General features: G+C 38.9%; 1 protein-coding gene across 16 annotated transcripts in view; it reads left to right on the top strand.

Moving 5' to 3' along the window:
• The window catches only part of SHLD2 (shieldin complex subunit 2), a 112,163-nt gene that overhangs the window by 3,710 nt on the left and 87,790 nt on the right, over window positions 1-20,663 (top strand). Inside the window, exon 1 of one of the 16 annotated variants that reach the window (XM_027129656.1) lies at window positions 17,567-17,676. The exons of 14 other annotated variants lie outside the window; for them this stretch is intronic. The gene's annotated coding sequence lies outside the window, so the exon portion shown is untranslated. Of the gene's footprint in view, window positions 1-17,566; window positions 17,677-20,663 lie in introns of those variants that run through there. One more of the 16 variants, XM_027129655.1, reaches the window with a different exon arrangement.

Genomic DNA, 20,663 nt, shown 5'->3' with positions numbered 1-20,663 from the left:
GATTTGCATTTCCTTGATGGCTAATGATGTTGAGCATCTTTTTATGTACTTATTGATGATTTGTGTATATTTTTTTAAAAGAAATGTATATTCATATCCTTCTTCCACTTTTAAATTGGATTGTCTTTTTGTTGTTGACTTGTAAGAGTTCCTTATATATTTTAGCTATAAATCCTATATCAAATATTTGATCTGCAAGTGTTTACTTCCATTCTGTGGCGTGTCTTTTCAGTTTGTTGATGATGTCCTTTGAAGGACATAAGTTTTGAATTTTGATGAAGTCCAACTTATAAATGTTTTCTTTTGTGGCTTGTGCTTTTGGTGTCATGTCTAAGAAACCATTGTCTAATTGAAAGTCGTGAAGATTTACTCCTGTGTTTTCTTCTAAGAGTTTTGTAGTTTTAGTTTTTACATTTCAAGTTGATTTTTTGTGCATGGAGTAAGGAAAGAGTGCAATTTCATTCTTTTGCATGTGGATAACCAATTGTCCCAGCACTATTTGTTCAACAAAAGACTATTTCTTCTCCACTGAAGTGTCTTCACACTCTCTTGAAATCAGTTGACCTAGATGTGAGGGTTTATTTCTGCATTCTTTAGTTCTTTTCCACTCACCCATATGTCTGTCCTTATGCTGGTACCACAGGGTCTTGGTTAGTGCAGCTTCGTAATAAGTTTCGAAATCAGGAAGTGTGAGTCCTCCAACTTTGTTCTTTTTCAAGATTGTTTGGTTCTTCTGAGTCCCTTGAATTTTCATATGAATTTTAGGATCAGGTGGTCTATTTCTGCAAAGAAGTCAGCTGGAATTTTAGTTTTATGTTGAGTCTATAGATCAACCTGTGGAGTGCTGCCATTTTAACAATATTATATCTTCTGATTCATGAACATGAGGTGTCTTTTCATGTATTTGGGTCTTCTAAAATTTCTCTCAGCCATGTTTTGTCTTTTCAAAATATAAGTTTTGCACTTCTTTTGTTAAATTTATTTCTAAGTATTCTTTTTGATGCTATTATAACTGGAATTGTTTTCTTAACTCCATTTTCAGATTATTCATTGCAGGTATACAGAAATACAGTTGATTATTGTATATTGATCTTTTATGCTTCGACCTTACTGAACTCATTTATTCGTTCTTATAATTATTATAGTGGATTCATTAAGATTTTCTCTTTACAAGATCATGTCATCTGCAAGTAGAGGTAGTTTTACTTCTTTCTTTCCGATCGGGATGTGGTTTATTTTATTGCCTAATTGCTCCTTACTCTTTTTTACTGTTGTATAGTTCTTCATTGTATGGTTGTGCCATGATTATTTTTGCTATTCTATCATTGATGGACGTGTAGGTTGTTTCCAATATCTTGAAGTTACAGTGGTGCAGCAGTGAATAACCTATTACATAGAATATCAGTTTTCAAACTCTTTCATCTCAGGACTACTTTACCTTAAGAGTGAGTAGTGAATTTGAACTTAGAAAGAATTTAATAGACATCAGAATTTTGTTTTTCTTATAGAGTTGTTTAGTTCATATTTGACATAAATTTTCCTATCTGGATATTAAAAATGATATAATAAAACCAAATGATATAACAAATCAAATATTTTATTTTTAAAAGGGCTTTTAAAACAAGGAACTAAAAACCTTGATTTTTTAATTTAAATCAGGTCCCTATGTTATTAATTTTTATTTATTTATAAGGCTGCTTTTGGTCTTTGTTGCTGCGTGTGGGCTTTCTTTAGTTGTAGCAAGCGGGGGCTACTCTTCGTTGCGGTGTGCGGGCTTCTCATTGCGGTGGCTTCTCTTGTTGCAGAGCACGGGCTCTAGGCACATGGGCTTCAGTAGTTGTGGCTCGTGGGCTCAGTAGTTGTGGCCGCAGGCTCTAGAGCGCAGGCTCAGTAGTTGTGGCGCACGGGCTTAGCTGCTCCGTGGCACGTGGGATCTTCCCGGACCAGGGCTCGAACCCGTGTCTCCTGCGTTGACAGGCGGATTCTTAACCACTGTGCCACCAGGGAAGTCCCCCCCCCCACGTTACTAATTTTAATAGGTTTTAGTTCTCAAGTGCTTGTCAGTACCTCATTAATCAGCCAGATGAGTGTGGGGGAGAGAAGAGTACCCCATAAAGAGGGGAGACCATTTGCAAAGTCCTGAAGATAAATGACAACATGGTTTGAAACTACAGGGTAGTGTATATTTTGGTTAAAAGCAGTTTGATCATCATAACAGTTTGGCTTAAACAGCTGTTATGAATATCTCTAGTTCTGTTTTTTATTCAAGTATTGGTAATTTGGGTGCATCATGGATTGTTTTTCAAGTCTTTGTGCCATAGTTTTCAGGATAATTTTTTCTAATATTTGCTTTTGTGCTTCTGATTGATATTCAGAAAAGTTTGTAATTTTGGATTTTTTTTCCCCCTTTAGTGAGTATGTTTTTGTAATAAGCAGAAAAACAGTAAAAGAAACTATATCCAAGAAAAGGATCTGAAATTTTCAGGGTTTGTAGTCTTTTTCCTCTTAAAAAACTTTTTTTTTTTCTTAATAAATCAAATGTCAGGTATATCTGCTTGGCTAGTTTGGCTAAGTTTTCATTTTGCTGTGTTGCTGAATAATATTCAACAAAGGTTTTATCAACTCTTGCTTAAGGGTTCTTTCCCTGTTATGAGTAAACATGAAAAATCGTAGTAGGTTCTTTATCCCTTTAAGCATAGCACGCAAGAAACAAGTGAGGTCTCTTAAAAATTAACTGTTCTAAGGTAGGATTTTGAACTCACGTGTATGTAATTCATTATGTCTCTATCTCTCTCTTTTTTTAAATTGATGTTAAGTTTTTTGCTTTCCTTACAGGTAAAAAGGATAGTACCTTGAGTTATTCATTATTCAAGATGCCTCACCATTCAGCTCCACTTATTGATCTATGTGGATGACCCTCTATACAGCAAATCTTTATTCTATCTTTAGCATTTTCTCTCTGGAAATTTTAGATCAGTTGTGATTTCAAGATGGAATTAGGGAAAAGAAAGAAAGAAATTATAAGCTAAAAATTGCAACACATTTCTGATGCTGTTAAAAGCAAACGTAACTGAAAAATATACTGAAGAAGCAAAAAGTACCTTCCTGTTGGCCATCATGGAGAGTTGCAGAAGAAACAGACTTTACTGTGAAGCATAGATGTGTGTATAATTATACTGAGTTTGCTCCTTTGTGAAAGGCAGAAAAGAAAAAGGTGAATGAAGCAGGTGGGATTAAGGTAGAGACACTGGTAATGTAAGCAGATAAGTTAAGGGGTCCCTGGAGAAAGAGAACCAGGAGTGTTTTTCTTGACATAAGAGAAGCCATTTTGTGATCTAAGCCTGGCCACAATGCTTGCCCTTGAACAAGTCTCAGTAATTTTGATCTTAAGGGAACTGAGGGAATGCAGGAACAGAGAAAAGCCAAACAATAGTGCAGTGATAAAGCAGAGTCCTAGTTCCTCCTCAGGGGATAGACATAATAATATACCTTTGAGTTCTGCAGGAACTGAAGTCCCATCCAGGTGGCGGATGGAATGATGTTGACCCTCCTGACTTCGAAACACTAAAGCTTGGACTCTGTTGACCTTTCCCTCAATTTGCCCCAGTTTGTTTTTGTTTTGTGTTTCTTGGGCCATGTGTTATGCCATATTCTCCTCTGCTCAAGTGCCTACATGAATATGCAGGTACCCTTACCTTAAGACTTCCCCACTTTTGCTGTTCTGGGAGACACTGCTTTGGGAAAGATCCCAAGTGTTCTCCTTACTTGCTGCAAGTAGTAATAAATCCTTCCTTCTCCTGATCTTTGGCTTGGTTGTGTCTATTGGCTGGATACCCACCCAGAGGCCAACCCAGTTTTCAAGTAACAGTAATGGCTGGAGTTGGCCAAGTAGCAACAATTTAACTTCCTGCTCTGGATAGCATGCAATGAACAGATATTCATTAGCATTGTTAGTTAGGATGCTTTGGCCCTCAAGTAACAATATCCAAATAAAGATGACTTAAACTAAAGCCATAAACTAACTAGTAACTGTTATCCAACAAGAAGTCCAGAGGCAAGGATATTCATTGTTGGTACAGGGCTTAGTGATCCATTGCTTCAGGGACCTAGGGCTTTTCTCTGTGTTATTTTTAGCAACTTGGTGATATCTCTCCTCATGGTTGCAAGATTGCTACAGTGATTCCAGGGGTCACATGCAGACACAACCAAGTATTATGTAGAAGAACAGCAGTTTCCTCCCATACATATCTCTTTATTGGTGAAGAAAACCTTTTCCAAAGGCCTGCCAGCCAGCTCAGCTCTCTTAGGCCCCAGTAGCTAGGATTGGTTATTTGCCCATGCTTTTGCTGTAAGGGAGGCTAGAAAGAGGACTTTCTGGCACTTTTACCTTCTGAAGTATAGGCAGGCTCTAACGGCAGGGGAGAGAGTTGTGGAAGGAATAACTGTTCAGTTGGCAGCCAACAGTGTTTACTGTATTTGCCATCAAAAATAACATCCTCTTCATGCTATCTTATTGTGATAATACATTTTTTTAGAATACAAGTACAGTTTAAGAGGGGTGAAGCCAGGGTCTTAACCATGACACTGGGAATTGTGATGCTTATGGTTTCATGTTCTTTACATTGAGAAATCAGCAGATTCTAGTTCCCTTTGAAACTATCGTCATTCTGTTTCATGTTCTCTACACTGAGAAATTTGCAGAGTCTAGTTCCCTTTGAGACCTTATATAATGATGATAGTTTTAAGATTATGCCTCCTTTTTTTGAACAGCTTTTTACCATTGACAGCTCGTGAGGCAATAACTCCATGCTGTGGTGTTTGCTCTGTTGCCACACAAGAGGACAGAACAGAAACCCATCCTCAACTTCTGGGAAAAAAATCTGGCATTTATAATGAAATATCAAGTGCTCAAATGATTTCAACAGATTTTCAGATGGAGCTGCCATCAGTAACTTATTGTCATTGGTGTAACACAGAGGCAAATGGCTTAAATTAAGATGACTAATCTAGCATTTATGTTGAAATTAGAAGTTCTTCTTATCTTTGTCCTAAGGTTGGAAATGACAGCCTCATCATAGTCTCTGTTACAGTAACATACTGTCAGAAACACAGCTTGAGATAAGACTGTTTTGAAGATATATGGGTTAGCTATGTAAAGGTGCCCTTTACATAGTTTTGTCCTCCACAGTGTCTTCATCAACTGTAGAATCTTTATGATTGCATTCTTGTAGGGCCATCTAAAACCAAAGAAACACAAAGGGATTACATCTTTGATTCTAGAAGTTGATATCTGCCAGCCATACACACTGAAAATTCCAGTCAGCTGTTTAAAAAAAAAAAGAAAAAAAGAATGAAGTATTGGTGAAAAGGTGTTAATACAGAAAGAACAAATATCTGGACTTCAAGAACATGGGGTATTTCTGATGAAAGGGTCAAATAAAAGCAAATATTTATTCTTCATGTGTTTTTTCTAGGTCAGGTAGAAAATGAAATTATTTTGAATAATAATTATCTGGTATTTTTTATGTCTACTTTAATGAGTTATAGACTTTGACTGCCTTCTGTAATTTCATATTCTTTTCTGCCTTTTTAAAAAATACAATACAAACACCAGAAAAGTGAACCCAACCACATTCAGCAAGCAATCACAATTGACTTTAAATTAATTAGAAAAAATTTAAGTGGAAAAACTAAAAAAACCAAGCCCTGAGAAGTTCCAATTCCTTGCCTCTTATGGTTTTCATTTATTTTAACACTTACTTAGGGAAGAATGAAAAAGTGTACAAATGAGAATAACAGAAGGACTACCCCTAAGTCCATGATACCTTTTTAACTACAGGTGTTCTTCACTGACCCAGCTCTTGGTGTCTGAACTCAGAAACAGGCTAGACGGGATAGCAAGGGTTGCTTAGATTTTATTCCTAACCTATTTCTATAGATTCATGTTGTTTCTAATCTAAATCACAATTTTTTCATATTGGTTCTCAATATGGAACAGTTACGTTTTTCTAATTTTTCTCTATAGTTATCAGTGAAAGCAGAAATAACTGGCAAAAAATCAATTACAGGAAATTCCCTGGCAGTCCAGTGGTTAGGACTCAGCACTTCCATTGCAGGCAGCCCGGGTTCAATCCCTGGTTGGGGAACTAAGATCCTGCAAGCTGCACAGTGCAGACAAAAAAAAAAAAAAAAAAATTAGAATTTTAAAAAGTAGGATAACACCTGAAAAATTTGAAATATGAAAGAATAATGCTTAAAAATATATATCTAGGATCATAAAAGCACTCCATGATGTAATTAAGGTAGAATACAGGTATCCCCCACTTTTGGAAAGTTCACCTTACTCCACTTCGCTTTTATGAAAGACCTACATTAGTACCGGTTTTCAGTACCTAAAAGAAATCTGAAGAGGACTTTCACTTTATGAAAAAAGGTGAAAAGCAAAAATAGCGCTCGGCGTTTGTCTTGAAGGGAGCCAAGCTGTTATAGAGATGGTGCACCACCAAGCTCCTTCTCAGGAACCACACTCAGCATGTCAGCGTCAAACAGCCATAGCTTTGAACTGTTCCTGTGTGCATCTATGCTTTATCTCAGTTTATTTTGTGCATCCATTAGCTAGATGTCTCCTAAGGTAATTGCTTCTTCACTTTACGCCATTTCAGCTTATGAAAGGTTTCAGAGGAATGCTCTACTTTCGCATAGTGGGGGAGAACTGTAATTGGAAAAACAGAACCAAAAACAGTGACTAGGTATTTTTGATTTTTCCACTTTTGAAAATTGATTTTTTATTTATAATAATTTTTCTTGGAATAATTTTTCTTTAAAAATAATTTTAGATTTACAGAAGAGTTGTAAAGATACTACAGAGTTCCCTTCGACCATCTTTCCCTACTATCAACATCTTATATAGCCACGATGCATTTATCAAAACTAAGAAATTAATGTCGGTACAGGTATATTTATTTTTGATTGTCATTTCAGCCAAATTATCATGTTGACCGACATGCTTTTTGCCAAATTACCTGTAGCTGTACTATGGATCTTAATCAAGATCACTGCTATGTCCTCATAGCAGGACATGCTTTCAGGTGGTCATGTGACCTTAATCCCTTGTTCCTCAGGCTACAGATGATTGATTGCCTTTCAAGAAGGTGCCTTTGGGCAGCAGGTGCCTTTTGGCCAGCCATGTCCAGTCTAAATGCTGGTCCAGAAACCTATGATGTGACTTGGTCAGAAAGATGACTTTCAGTTTTAATTTCATTTCTCATCTATGTGTATCTTTATAATATCCTTGTCCCCCCTTCTAAATGTGGTCCAAGTGTTTTTGTTTTTTTTTTAAAGAGGAGTAATTTTTAAAATTTATTTATTTATTTATTTTTGGCTGTGTTGGGTCTTCGTTTCTGTGCGAGGGCTTTCTCTAGTTGCGGTGAGCGGGGACCACTCTTCATCGCGGTGCGCGGACCTCTCACTATCGCGGCCTCTCCCGTTGCGGAGCACAGGCTCCAGACGCGCAGGCTCAGTAGCTGTGGCTCACGGGCCTAGTTGCTCCGCGGCATTTGGGATCTTCCCGGACCGGGGCTCGAACCCGTGTTCCCTGCATTGGCAGGCAGATTCTCAACCACTGCGCCACCAGGAAAGCCCTGTTTTCTTTTTTTAAACAAAAGAAAATCCTTGTCAAAATGGTATGAATTAGGTAGCACTGTCATAGTTCACTGTGGCTGGAGTGTGAGTATATGTGTTGGGGGGGAGGGGGAGAAGCAGGAGAAGAAATGGGAAGAGATCAGGTGGGACAGCTCACCAGATGGTGTGTCTCTTCAGAGGACCATTTCATTGGCTTTACTGATATCCTCTGTTGTATGTTCGTTCTTTGTGATTTTTGATTCTAGAGATGGGGATCTTTCATAGTTCTATGACATTTTCAACTGTCACCTCTTCAAATACTGTCTCTACTCGGTTCTGTCATCTCTCACTTTATCTTCTATGTATCTTACCTATTCTTTTTATGCAACTTTTTTTTTTTTATGTTTTATTCTATAGGTGCCTGGGGTCAGGCAAAGTGCCACCTTAATCCAAGGTTTGTAATTCCCGGGACCATGACACAGTTGCAGACCTTGGTTATAGGACTTAAGGGACTGGTTTACTTTCAGATGACTGTTAGTGTGAGGGTGTTGCCCTTTAGGGTTACAGATTATTGTGGGGATACTCTCTTACTAGACTCATCATTTTATGTGGGTCCTGTGCTTTGAATTGTGTTCCTCATACACTATGACATCATCAAACAAAAATTTATATTTTCCCTCATGATCAAATGCCCTCAGATCAAAAGCAGCTCCATTGCTAACTTACTCTAGGTTCCTGGTTTTCTCTTACAGTTTTAACTAGGTAATTCCTTACTATCTTGTTATGGCTTAGTGACTTTTAAGGATTTGTTTTTTATATTTCACCTAGTGTTTTTAGTTGTTTTCATAGGATGAGTTGGCTTGACTCTTGCTCATCACTTTGGAGAGCTGGAACTTATGTTGTTATTTACATATTTAAGTATGTCTAATATTGATCATTGTAAACACACACGTACACACACCAGATCCTTTTGTATTCTACTTAAAGTTGCATTACAGTTATAGATTCATATGGGAAGAATTGATATCTTACATTATTGAACCATAAAAGTATGAAGCACCTTCCATTATATTCAAACAGCCTCTATTGTTCTTCACAGTTTTTGTAGGCTAACTTTTATTCCTATGGACTTTATTTATTTTAATTTTTTTTTAAAGATTTTTTTTTTTTATGTGGACCATTTTTAAAGTCTATTGAACTTGTAACAATATTGCTTCTGTTTTATGTTTTGGTTTTTTGGCCATGAGGAATGTGGGATCTTAGCTCCCCGACCAGGGGATGAACCCATACCCCCTGCATAGGAAGGCATAGTCTTAACCACTGGACCACCAGGGAAGTCCCTATTTATTTTAATTTAAAAGAAACTTGTCTTGATTCTTTGCTGGATTTGTTTCTGTTTTGTGTTTCTGTTTTAAATGGCTTTAGCCTGGAGAAGGCACCCTATGAATTTACATAACTGTCTTTGTAAAACTCTGTAATTGCATTGTTCTTAAAATGGAAATAGGAACTTATTTATGGTCTTTTATTTGACTTTCATATCCAAATTAAAATGTGTGGGTGTCTACTTTAAATTTTTTTACTCCTTAATACTCAGATTTATTAGAAGATTTTAAGGTTTATTTTCTCTCACATTTTACTTAATTATTCATTCATTCATATAGAACTGTTTATTGAGCACCTCTTATTGACCAGAGCCTGCAGTGAACAAGATAGACAAGGACAGAGCTTGGGAAGTTAGATTGCAAGGAGTGCTAGAGAGGAAGTAACAGGGTGCTGTGCTGCTTTAGATAGGGTGGCCAGAGAGCCCTTTTCAAGGAAGAAACATTTACATTGAAACTAAAGGCTGAGTTGGAGCAACCTATATAAAGAGCTGTGGGTACAAGTGAAGGAAACAGCATGTGGAGAAGCCATGAGAGAGGAAAGACCTCGACATATTTTAGGAATGGACAGAAACCAGTGTGATTTTGGAGAGGTAGATTATGTCGGCAAGGGCTTTACCTTTTCACTTTTTGTTCAGTGAGAAACCCAATTGTAAGTGTAACGGGCATAAATTTTGTAAACTACAAATTTGAATGTGCAAACATGTAACTTTCATTATTTCTCTATAACTAAAGCTTCCTTAACTCTGGAGCTTCTTATTTCTACTGGGTAATAGAAAACAATCTTGCCAATTTAGGATAAAGTCAGTACCTTCTGGTCTAATTTGTTAGTTAATTCCAGGTTTACTCAGACCCTTGGGTAAATAATCAGTCCTTTGGATAAATGTTCAGTTTTTTTCACATCCCCCCCCCTTTTTTTTTTCTGGGGTGGAAGGTATTCATAGAGAAGCCTTATAATATTTAATGGCATTGAGGAAGTGGCCTCTCATCTTTGTGCCATCCTCTGCCCTTGGCCACTACCAGGTTGTACCTTGTACTGGCTTAATCTTGAGTGGCCCTGTCTGCTCTGCTGCATCTGAGGCTGATGTCCCTGATGCTTCCATGGCTTCTGGTCAGCGGGTCTGTGTGTGCTGGGTCCTCCTTAAACCCAGGCTCTTTTGGGCCCACTGACCCAAGGCAAACTCCTTAATGGTTTCCACGTTTTGCTGGCATGCTTGGGACTCTGAGGTAGCTTTTCAGGAGTGTGGTCTGGGCATGTCATTGGTATTGCTCCCCTACTACATTGAGGTAGTGTTAGTTGCAAGCTTTTGCTAAAAGGCTTGCGGTTCCCTGGACCATAACTTGGGAAGGGGAAACATGATTATCTTGTATTCTTGGCCCTTCCCCACAAACATACTGGAGATCTTTCTCACCCTTCCTCACCCTGAGACTTAGCCCCAGATGAGACAGAAGGTAAGAATTTTGAACTTGTATCTAAACTATTTCTAATTCCTCTTTCTTTCTGCACTCCTCTCCCAGGTTTTTATGTCCTCTAAATTGCTGGGGAAGAATTGCATTTACGTCACCACCTGCTACTTCCTCTGTGCTGTAGTTTACAGTATAAACTCTGCCAGCAGAGTTTTCTTGCCTTGGGGTGTGATATTTAAAGCCATGGTTTTAGAATTTAAAAAGCTCTTTTTACTCTTAAGCCTTCAGATACTGCCATTGAAATCCTTATCTTTCAAGAATTATGGTTTCAGTGGATTAAGGAGCTAACTTGTAAGAGTTGAAGCTGTAAAAGTCTTAGAAAAAATGTAGGTATAAATATTTATGATCTTAGACTAGGCAGCAGTTCCTTAAATAGGACACCAAAAGCACAAATAGCCAAAGAAAAAATAGATACGTTGGACTTCGTCAAAATTGAAACCTTTTGTGTATCAAAGGATATTATCAAGATAGTGAAGTATCCAAGTACCAGTATCTTTTCATAGAGTAAAAGCGTCCAGAACTCCGGATAGAATTCTCAGCTGGAGATGTAAATTTTGTCATCATCAGTGAGTAGGTAATGTAAATACAGTCATCCTGGGGTGGACGTTAGAAGAGCAAAGAGAGGAGCCCTGGAGGAGTGTCAGAATCTAAGGGCTGAGTAGAGAAAGGAAGGAAGGATCTGAGAGGTTGAAATATGAGTATGAATTACCATAAAAGCTTCCCCAACTCGATTTTAAGTTTCTTGAGGACTAAGACCATCATGTTCATCATTTTATCCACAGTTCTTACCATAAAGTAGGTTTTCAGTAAATGTCATTAAATGAAGACTGAGAAGTTTCAAGAAAAGAGTGGTCAGCAGTGTCAAATGTAGAAAACAGGTCAGCTACTGTAACGACAGAGCAGCAAGTAGCTGATTGATCATCTTCTATAGAACAGTTTCAGTGGAATCTCCACGGTAGAGATAAATGCCAGGTTGCTGAGAACTAGAGTGAATAGTTGTGAGAGAGTGGAAGCAGTAAGTGCAGGCATTCTTTTCAAAAAGCTTGTAGAGATACAGGATCATAGGTAGAGGGCATATTCTATCAAGATGAGAGAAAGTTCAGCATGTTTATGTGCTAAACAGAAAAAGTTAGAAGGAACGGAGAAGTTGATGATACAGGAAGAAGGAGGTATGTGAGATTGATTGAACATTGTCCTTAAGAGTAGAGGGAACAGAGTGAGGATACTAGGTTTCAGTAGGAATAGGAATATCGTTTCCATTGAAGTAGGAATAAAGAAAGGATGGTGCAGATGGAGAAAAGTGTTTGGGTGGTAGGTGAGGAATTTGGGGTATCAACACACTTGATGAATTTTTCAGTGAAGTGGGGGGATCACCTCATCAGCTGAGATTATAGAGGATGGTGATGGTGATTTTAGGGAAGAGTTTGAGGAGAAAGGGAGAATTTCATTGAGAGAAATGAGAGGGCTAACTGAATGGGATTACTTAAAGGAATTGTAATAATTTTTCATGGCTCTGGTATATATAGTTGTGTGATGATTTTTTTCCCCCCTCTCTCAGGCCTCACCAGCCTGAGGGGCTGAGCAGACAAGTTGAACAACTGGATTGATTTTGGTTTGAGTTTTACAGGCCAGTGTGGCAGACAGAGGATGCAAGAAATGACGGTAGTTAGAGCATTTCAAGTTCTGGGCCATTGAGTCTAGGCTCAGTAGCGAACAAATGAAACCAGAAAGTAGCTGCTGGGATATGAAGTGGTCAAGACTGGATGTTGAATTTTAAGATTAAGTAGGAGCAGTTGCTGGTTATGACTGAATGCAACATCTGGCTATGGAATGGGTTTCTGAAGTGGAGAGAAAGGGAAGGTTCCTGGAGTTGAGATAAGGGAACTATAGAGCTAGAATTTTACAGGAGTCAGCTACACAGGAAGTGAGTTGCTCAGAATGGTGGCAGAGCAAGGGGTGGAAAGATTTTGAACCAGGTTCCAAAGCCTTTAGTGAATGTGGGAGAGTGACCAAGAGACCAGTGGATGACAAGGAGAGAGAGGTAGCAGCAGATGACTTAAACCTCAAAAGACGTACCTTTATCTGAGAGTAAAGAACTGTGATGGTGAACAAGGCATGACTTCCATGCTTCACGTTTGCTGAGTGGGAGAGAATAGCTCACACCCAGATTAGTTTAGAGAGCAAGACTGCTGGCAACCAATTTAAATTGGTTGGGGTTTAGGGAATTTGTTTGCAGTGGAACAGTGTAAAGGGTTATCAGGAAGTATAGCTATTGGAGGGTGTGTGATGGTCGAAGAGAGAGACAGTACAGAGCAGAAATGAGATCAGAGTGCAGCAGGAAAGAGGGATTAATCGTAGGGGCTTACATTTTGGTTGATTGTAAGAATATGGTGATTTCAGCTAATCTCAAAATTTTTATTAATTTTGTGGGTAAAATGCGTTGATGCTGACAGACGGAGGTTCTGGGTTATGCACAAAGCTAGATGAGTTCAGGTCTAGATTGTTTTCAGGTCTACTTGGCAGTGTTTAGCCGTCTGTGGCCTTTGCTCAGCATGTCATAAAGAACCCTAGCATGGGGCTGTTTTCTTTTTGGCAAGGCTTAGCCCTGGGAAAGGAGGAAGGCAGGGGTGGAAGCGATTGGTGCTCACTTGATTTTTTGGCCTTGACAAACTTGTCTCTAAGGGGTGGGCATATGGGTAGAGGTAACCCTGAGCCCATATTGGGTCTTGAGAAATCATTAGGTCTTCAGGCCTTTGCACAGCAGACGCCAGGTTAAGAGGGAGTGTAAAACTTTCTGAGTCACACAAGGAGGGAATGACAATATAAATAATTCTTGATCTCTTTAAAGGCATGTAAATTTAGTAATATTGCAGCAATAGTTTAGCCATATTTGTTATAAAGTATAACCTGAAATACTACATGTTAAATGTGTGGGGTTTTTTTGGCCAGACCGTGCAGCTTTCAGGATCTTAGTTCCTGCACCAGGGGTTGAACCTAGGCCACAGCAGTGAAAATGCCAAGTCCTAACGGATGGACCACCAGGGAATTCCCTAAATGTCTACTTTTGGACATTTAGAAAATGTATCAATTGATAAAGTTACGAAATAATATTCTGAGACTTTTACCTCTCCCAATATGCCTTAAAACCAAAGGTTACACTACATTAATATTTGGCATATTTTAAATATGCTTTCAGACTTCCTCAAGTCACAAAATACTTAGAATCATGATGCATCGTGTTTTGGCACAACACTAAGAAATACTGATGTGTGTGATTTCATTGTACAAAGTAAGAACAATTTTGCTAGCAGGTAATATGACTTCGTTGTATGTTTAACCATTTCTGCCTCTCACAAAATGATAAATAACCTTTGAAAGAAATCACATTTCATACTTTTCCCGTCTTTGACCACTAGGCCAGTTTGCTTTGTTTTGTCGTCTAGTAGAACTTTAGCTCAAAGGCAAGTGGTATCAAGTAAGTGTTAAGCAAAATTGACATACTCCGTAAAAAAACTTGGAAAACGTAGAGAAGTAGGAAGAAGGGTCACCTATGGCTCAAATCAACCATAGTTGACATTTGGGTGTTTGTTTATTTATTAATTTATTTTTTGTTTCTTGGTTTTTTTTGGATTGGGCTAAGTGGCTTTATTAGAGAAAGCCAAGATTACAAAGGACTTAACAGTTGGCATCTTCTTGCTGAAAGTGGGCACAACATTGACAAAGCACTGGTTGTACTGCATACGCTTCTTGGCCCGGCCCATTTTCTTTTTCTCTTGTTTGGCCACCTTGGGAATCTGACCTCTTACTTTCCTGGCACGGGTCAGGGAACCATGGACTTTACCTCCAAACATGCGGCTGGCTACTTCCAGAGTGCTCGGAGTGCTCACAGCCTCCACCCCACACTGGCCCAGGGTAGCCTCATCCTGCAGGAGCAGGACCTGATCTTCTGGAGTGAGGCCCTCCAACGAGGCTACATGAGCCTTGATCTGGGCGACTGTCACCTGGCCAGTCACCTGGAGAGTGTGTAGCTCCTGCGCGCAGACAAACAGCTGCATGTTGGCAACTGAACCGCTTTACCACTGCCGCTAACGTGAAGATGGAGTTGAGAAAGGAAGGAATGAGGGTGTGCACATCCTCTCTGCCTGCTGTTGCCATGTCACTGGGTGTATTTTTATTTTTTTATTTATTATTATTTTTTAAGTTAATTTATTTTTGGCTGCATTGGGTCTTCATTGTTGCCTTCGGGCTTTCTCTAGTTGTGGCGAGCGGGGACTACTCATCATTGCAGTGCACGGGCTTCTCATTGCGGTGGCTTCTCTTGTTGCAGAGCACGGGCTCTAGGCTCACGGGCTTCAGTAGTTGTGGCACGAGGGCTCAGTATTTGTGGCTCGCAGGCTCTAGAGCGCAGGCTCAGTAGTTGTGGCGCACGGGCTTAGTTGCTCCGCGGCATGTGGGATCTTCCTGGACTAGGGCTTGAACCCGTGTCTCCTGTATTGGCAGGCGGATTCTTAACCATTGCGCCACTAGGGAAGCCCTTGGCGTATTTTTAGATTTAGTTTTTGTCTTAAATTTTGATTACTTGGTGTTTTGTTGGCTTGTTTTAGAAAATTATGCTTATACTACAAAAATAAACTAGTAACTTGCTTTTTCACATAGCATTATTCATAATCTTTCAAATATAATTTGTAATGACTGTGTAATGCAAGTAATGTACCACTCTTTGTTTAATCCTTCCACTAAAATTAGACTTATTTATTTATTTATGGCTGCACCACTCAGCTTGCAGGATCTTAGTTTCTGGACCAGAGATGGAACCTGGGCCCTCAGCAGTGAGAGCTCTGAGTCCTAACCACTGGACCACCAGGGAATTCCCTAGACTTCTTTAGTATTTCTAATTTTCCACAATATTAAACAATGAGGCAATATGTGTATTTAAGGTTTTATCTTGTATTCTTATTTATTTCCATAGTATAGATTCTTGGAGATTGATTTGTTTGATCAAAGGTTGTAAGCATTTCTGAAGATCCTGACACATACTGCTTAGAAAAAATTCTAAATGGAAGGGTAGCATGATCAGTGCTCTGACAATGACTGTAAATTTGCCAAATGGGCACAATAAATACCAAACGGAAAACACGCCATCATTTGAATATTGACTTCTATACAACAGACATGAGACTTAAATAGATGTATCTTGATAACAGAAACTATTCATGTCCTTATTCAAATGATTGCAGGCTGGGTGATGATGAATAGGTTCCACATAGTATCTTGGATAATTGAATAACTACTGTGATGAGATGTGATCACTTGAAGCCACTGAGGGCTATGAGAATGGAATATAAAACAATGCTCTATTCTACTACATGTATAGGTTCCAGGCACTGAACCCATGTGCTGGAATCTGTAAGGAGATATTACTGGCTTATTAAGGATACAACTCAGGAATAGCCAAGTGGAAGAGATGTGTAGGGCAAGGTATGGGGAAAGGGGTGTGGAGCTTCCCATGCCTTCTTCCACATGCCACCCTTCCTGCACCTCGATGTGTTCACCAACTGGAAGTACTAAACTTGTATTTTTTTTAAACAGATTTAATTTTAGTGATGGAATTCTTTATTGTTTCTCATAGTGTTTTTTGTTTGTTTTGTTTTGATTTTAAAAGACATTAATCAGTCTTGAGGGATGGTCTGTGGAAAAGTGGGTTCTATCATATAAGTTTGGGAAACTGCATACTAGGTATATCCCTTGACTCCTTGGAGATTCATGATGAGCATCAACTTTTATCAGGTTAATAAAGGCTCAGGGAAATGATGTTACTACTAATAATTTAACATTTATCAAGCACTTATTATTTTAAGGCTCTGTTCTAAGAACCCCAGATTTTTTTTTTAAAACATCTTTATTGGAGTATAATTGCTTTACAAAGGTGTGTTAGTTTCTGCTTTATAACAAAGTGAATCAGCTATACATATACATATACCCCATATCTCAACCCCAGATGTATTAATCTTTCTAATTTTTACAACAAATCTGTCTTTGCAATTGTCTCCTTTTTTTTTTTTTTTTTTTAACAGGTGGGAAACCTGAGACCCAGAGTAGTGAAATAACATGTTCCAAATCTCATGGCTAGGCCAGGAGGTGGAAGAGCAGGGATTGAAACCCAGATAGTCTGACTCCAGCGGCCTCCGGGCACTATGTTGTACTGCTTGTAACCAGTGAAGAAACTGGTTTAGTGTTAAGTCCGGCATTTCTCAAACTTGTTTGACTGTGGAAACTCATTATCTTTCAATATTTTTATAGGGATTAGTCTTCCATGAAGTTAACTCTGAAAAATGCTGCTTCGAGCCAGCCTACGCTGGTGATCTTTCAAAAAGTGTTGCTTTAGAATAGAACTATTTTTTTTTTAACTTGGTTCTCTTTTGATAATATTAAATGTATACTTATTTATTTGTTACTTTTTTTCTACTCAAAAGCCTAATATTTTGACTTGAAGGTATTTTATATTCTCTTTCACAGTCACCATCATAGGAATTTTTAAAAGGGCAACATCACTCTTTAGTACTTTTGAGGTACTAAAACAGTTCATAATCCAAATCATTACTTTACTCTGCTCTCTCTGCTCTAATGTTATCATAAAGTTTTAAAAATAAATTAAGAGGGCTTCCCTTGTGGCACAGTGGTTAAGAATCTGCCTGCCAATGCAGGGGACACGGGTTCGAGCCCTGGTCCGGGAAGATCCCACATGCCGCAGAGAGGCTGGGACCGTGAGCCGTGGCGGCTGAGGCTGCGCGTCCGGAGCCTGTGCTCTGCAACGGGAGAGGCCACAACAGTGAGAGGCCTGCATACCGCAAAAAAAAAAAAAATAAAAAAAAAAAAATAATAAATTAAGAAACTGACAGGTATTTAGTGCCATGGAGCATTATAATAATTGACATCAGAGTTTGAACCTTGGCTCTGCCTTTTTATTAGCTATGTAATCTTTTTTTTTGTTTGTTTGCGGTACGCGGGCCTCTCACTGTTGTGGCCTCTCCCATTGCGGAGCACAGGCTCTGGACGCACAGGCTCAGCAGCCATGGCTCACGGGCCCAGCCGCTCCGCGGCACGTGGGATCTTCCTGGACCGGGACACGAACCCATGTCCCCTGCATCGGCAGGCGGATTCTCAACCACTGCGCCACCAGGAAACCCTTAGTTATGTAATCTTAGAAAAGGTACTTCATTTCTCAAAACTTCTGTTTCTTCCTCTAAAAGGTTAAGGTGGCTGTGAGAATTAAAAGTAGTATCTGGCACATAGAAGGGTCACAGTAAATGTTAATTACCCTTCTTTTTTTCTTTTCTTAAGTTATCTCGATTCTGTATACCATTAATGATTATGAAAATAGTTGGAAAAGAAAAATCAGTTTTAAATTTGAACTGTCTCAGCATTATGCTGATATCAGCTACATTTCTGATAAAGTGGTGTTGTCATGATACAGGTTGTATGGGAGTTAAAACCAGTTTCCTTCCGGCTTTCCAACTGGCATAATAAGCAAAACCTGACTAGGCAAACATAGACCTATTTATTAGATCACTTATTATTAATGTTAAACTAGCTTTGGTGCTGACTTTTCCTGTTCTTTTTGAAATTTCACTGTTGTCATTTAAAATCTGACCTTCAAAAGCTTTGTAAAATGCTTAATGGTTTAAATTATCCTTCAGAACATAAGAAGTATATTTTCCAAAGTGGTGTTCTCTATCTAGCAATATGGTCAAAATCATGCAGGAGGACAGAATTGCTTATATTTTCACATTATCTACTGGAGGCTTATTCAGTTTTTATGGCAATCAACTTCTGGCTTTAGGGACAGTACTTAACATGTATAACCAAAGCATGAATAATCATTTAAAACAAAGCTACTAAAAGAAAAATCTATGGGGATTTTTCAATTTCACAATGATTTACTGCCTAAGCAAAAAGAAGATGGGTTTCGTTTGAGCTGTATGTGGGAGATCTCTAATATTCTATTCTAAGTGCCTCGTATAGCCCTGGTACATAGTAAACACTCAGTAAATATTTATTGACTGACTGAATTTGGTTTCTAATCCCAACTATGTGCCTTGCAACTTCTGTAACCTTGGCCCTTCTTGCACCTTCTAAACTTCAGTTTCTTATGTAAAAAAGGAGGCATCAATATTTACTTCCCAGTATTGTTGTAACAATTAAGTGTTTATGCATTAAAATAGCCAGTCCAGCACATGGCACATAGTAGGCAAACAGTGCACTGCATGTTTCCCCAGGCACATCACTTCATTCTTCCGTAATGTTCTTTTCAAGCACTCTTTTTCTTTCTCATTACCTAAACATTTAGAAGCTGTATTAAAGAGATAAGATGAATGTTTGCCAATTAAACTGAAATTATATTCCTTTGTAGCCCACACTTGGAATGTTTTAGCAAAAATGATTCTATGTCTGACAGACCTTGGTTTGAATCCTGGCTTTGCAGTGTACTAGTGTTGTGACCTTAGGGAAGTTACTTAACCTCTCTGTAAGGTATTGTGAGCAGAAATGAGTTAAATATATAAAGCCTCTATTTCCATTGCCTGGTTCGCATAGGCCCCAAATAGATGTTATTATTTTAAGTTGAAACTGTTATTTAATCTGATAATTTACATAATTAATTCACGTAGATTGAGAGCCTACTCTACTCAAATGCCATTAAGAGCAAGCAGGAAGATTGTGAATGGACACTGGGCAAATTATTATGTAGGCGACTGAATTTTACCTTGCCTAGAATCAGGTTCAGCAGAAGTGGTATTTTCTATTATATTTGAGGTAAAATAAATTAATGGGCTATTATTGCATTTGGCCTGGCCCTTTTTTTTTTTGGATGTTGCTTTTCTGTATTGAATATCAAAATTTAAAAAAATGAATGTCAGAGATAGCTTCATGAGGGCTAAAGCAGACCAGGTAAATTTTGCTGTCTAAAAAGTTTTTCGGGGGACTTCCCTGGTAGTCCAGTGGTAAAGAATCCGCCATACAATGCAGGGAACGTGGGTTTGATCCCTGGTCAGGGAACTGAGATCCCACATGCCACGGGGCAACTAAGCCCGCGCGCCACAACTTCTGAGCTAGTGCGCCACAACTTCTGAGCTAGTGCATCTCAACTAGAGAGCCTGTGTGCCGCAAACTACAGAGCCCACGTGCCCTGAAGCCTGCGTACCACAACTAGAGAAGAAGAAAAAAACTCTCATGCCACAACTAGGGAGAAGCCCGCGCACCGCAACAAAGATCCCGTGTGCCGCAACTAAGACCCAACACAGCCAAGAATAAAGTAAATAAATCTTAAATAAATAAATAAATAATAAATTAAAAGTATTTTGGGACTTCCCTGGTGACGCAGTGGTTAAGAATCCATCTGCCAGTGCAGGGGACACGGGTTCAAGCCCTGGTCTTGGGAGATCCCACATGCTGCGGAGCAACTAACCCCCTGAGCCACAACTACTGAGCCCACATGCCACAACTACTGAAGCCCATGCACCTAGAGCCTGTGCTCCACAACAAGAGAAGCCACCACAATGAGAAGCCCACGCACCACAATGAAGAGTAGCCCCCACTCGCCACAACTAGAGAAAGCCCGCACACAGCAATGAAGACCCAGTGCAGCCAAAAAATAAATAAATAAATAAATAAAATAAAAAGTTTTTCATCTTTTGCTGAACTTCTTCATTAGAAATAAACATGTTCCTCTCCTGTACTAAAATTCAACATAATATTGGTAAGCCAAATTTAATAAAACATTCTGCCTATTTTAAAACTCACTTGACTTCTTTAGATATTATATAAAATTGATTCCTACCCTGGCAGACTAAGCATTGCAAAGCTGGCAATAAAAGATTTTTATGCGAATTCCTGACAAATAGAAAAGCTTAAGGATGGTATTGGGCATTATAGAAAAAGGTGTATTTCTGAAAATGTTTCTAGGGACTTCCCTGGTGGTCCAGTGGCTAAGACTCTATGCTCCCAACGCAGGGGGCCCAGGTTCGATCCCTGGTCAAGGAACTAGATCCCACATGCCCAACTAAGAATTCGTATGCCACAACTAAAGATCCGTATGCCACAGCTAAAGATCCTGTATGCGGCAACAAAGATCCCACACAAGGCGTGGAAGATCCTGCATGCCACAACTAAGACCTGGCACAACCAAAATAAATAAATATA

Source organism: Aethalodelphis obliquidens, unplaced genomic scaffold (genome assembly GCF_003676395.1).
Source record: "Aethalodelphis obliquidens isolate GAN/ISIS:26980383/991018 unplaced genomic scaffold, ASM367639v1 scaffold37, whole genome shotgun sequence".
Lineage (NCBI taxonomy): Eukaryota > Metazoa > Chordata > Mammalia > Artiodactyla > Delphinidae > Aethalodelphis > Aethalodelphis obliquidens.
The sequence above is the reverse complement of the archived record's forward strand: the minus strand, read 5'-3'. Positions and strand labels throughout refer to the sequence as shown.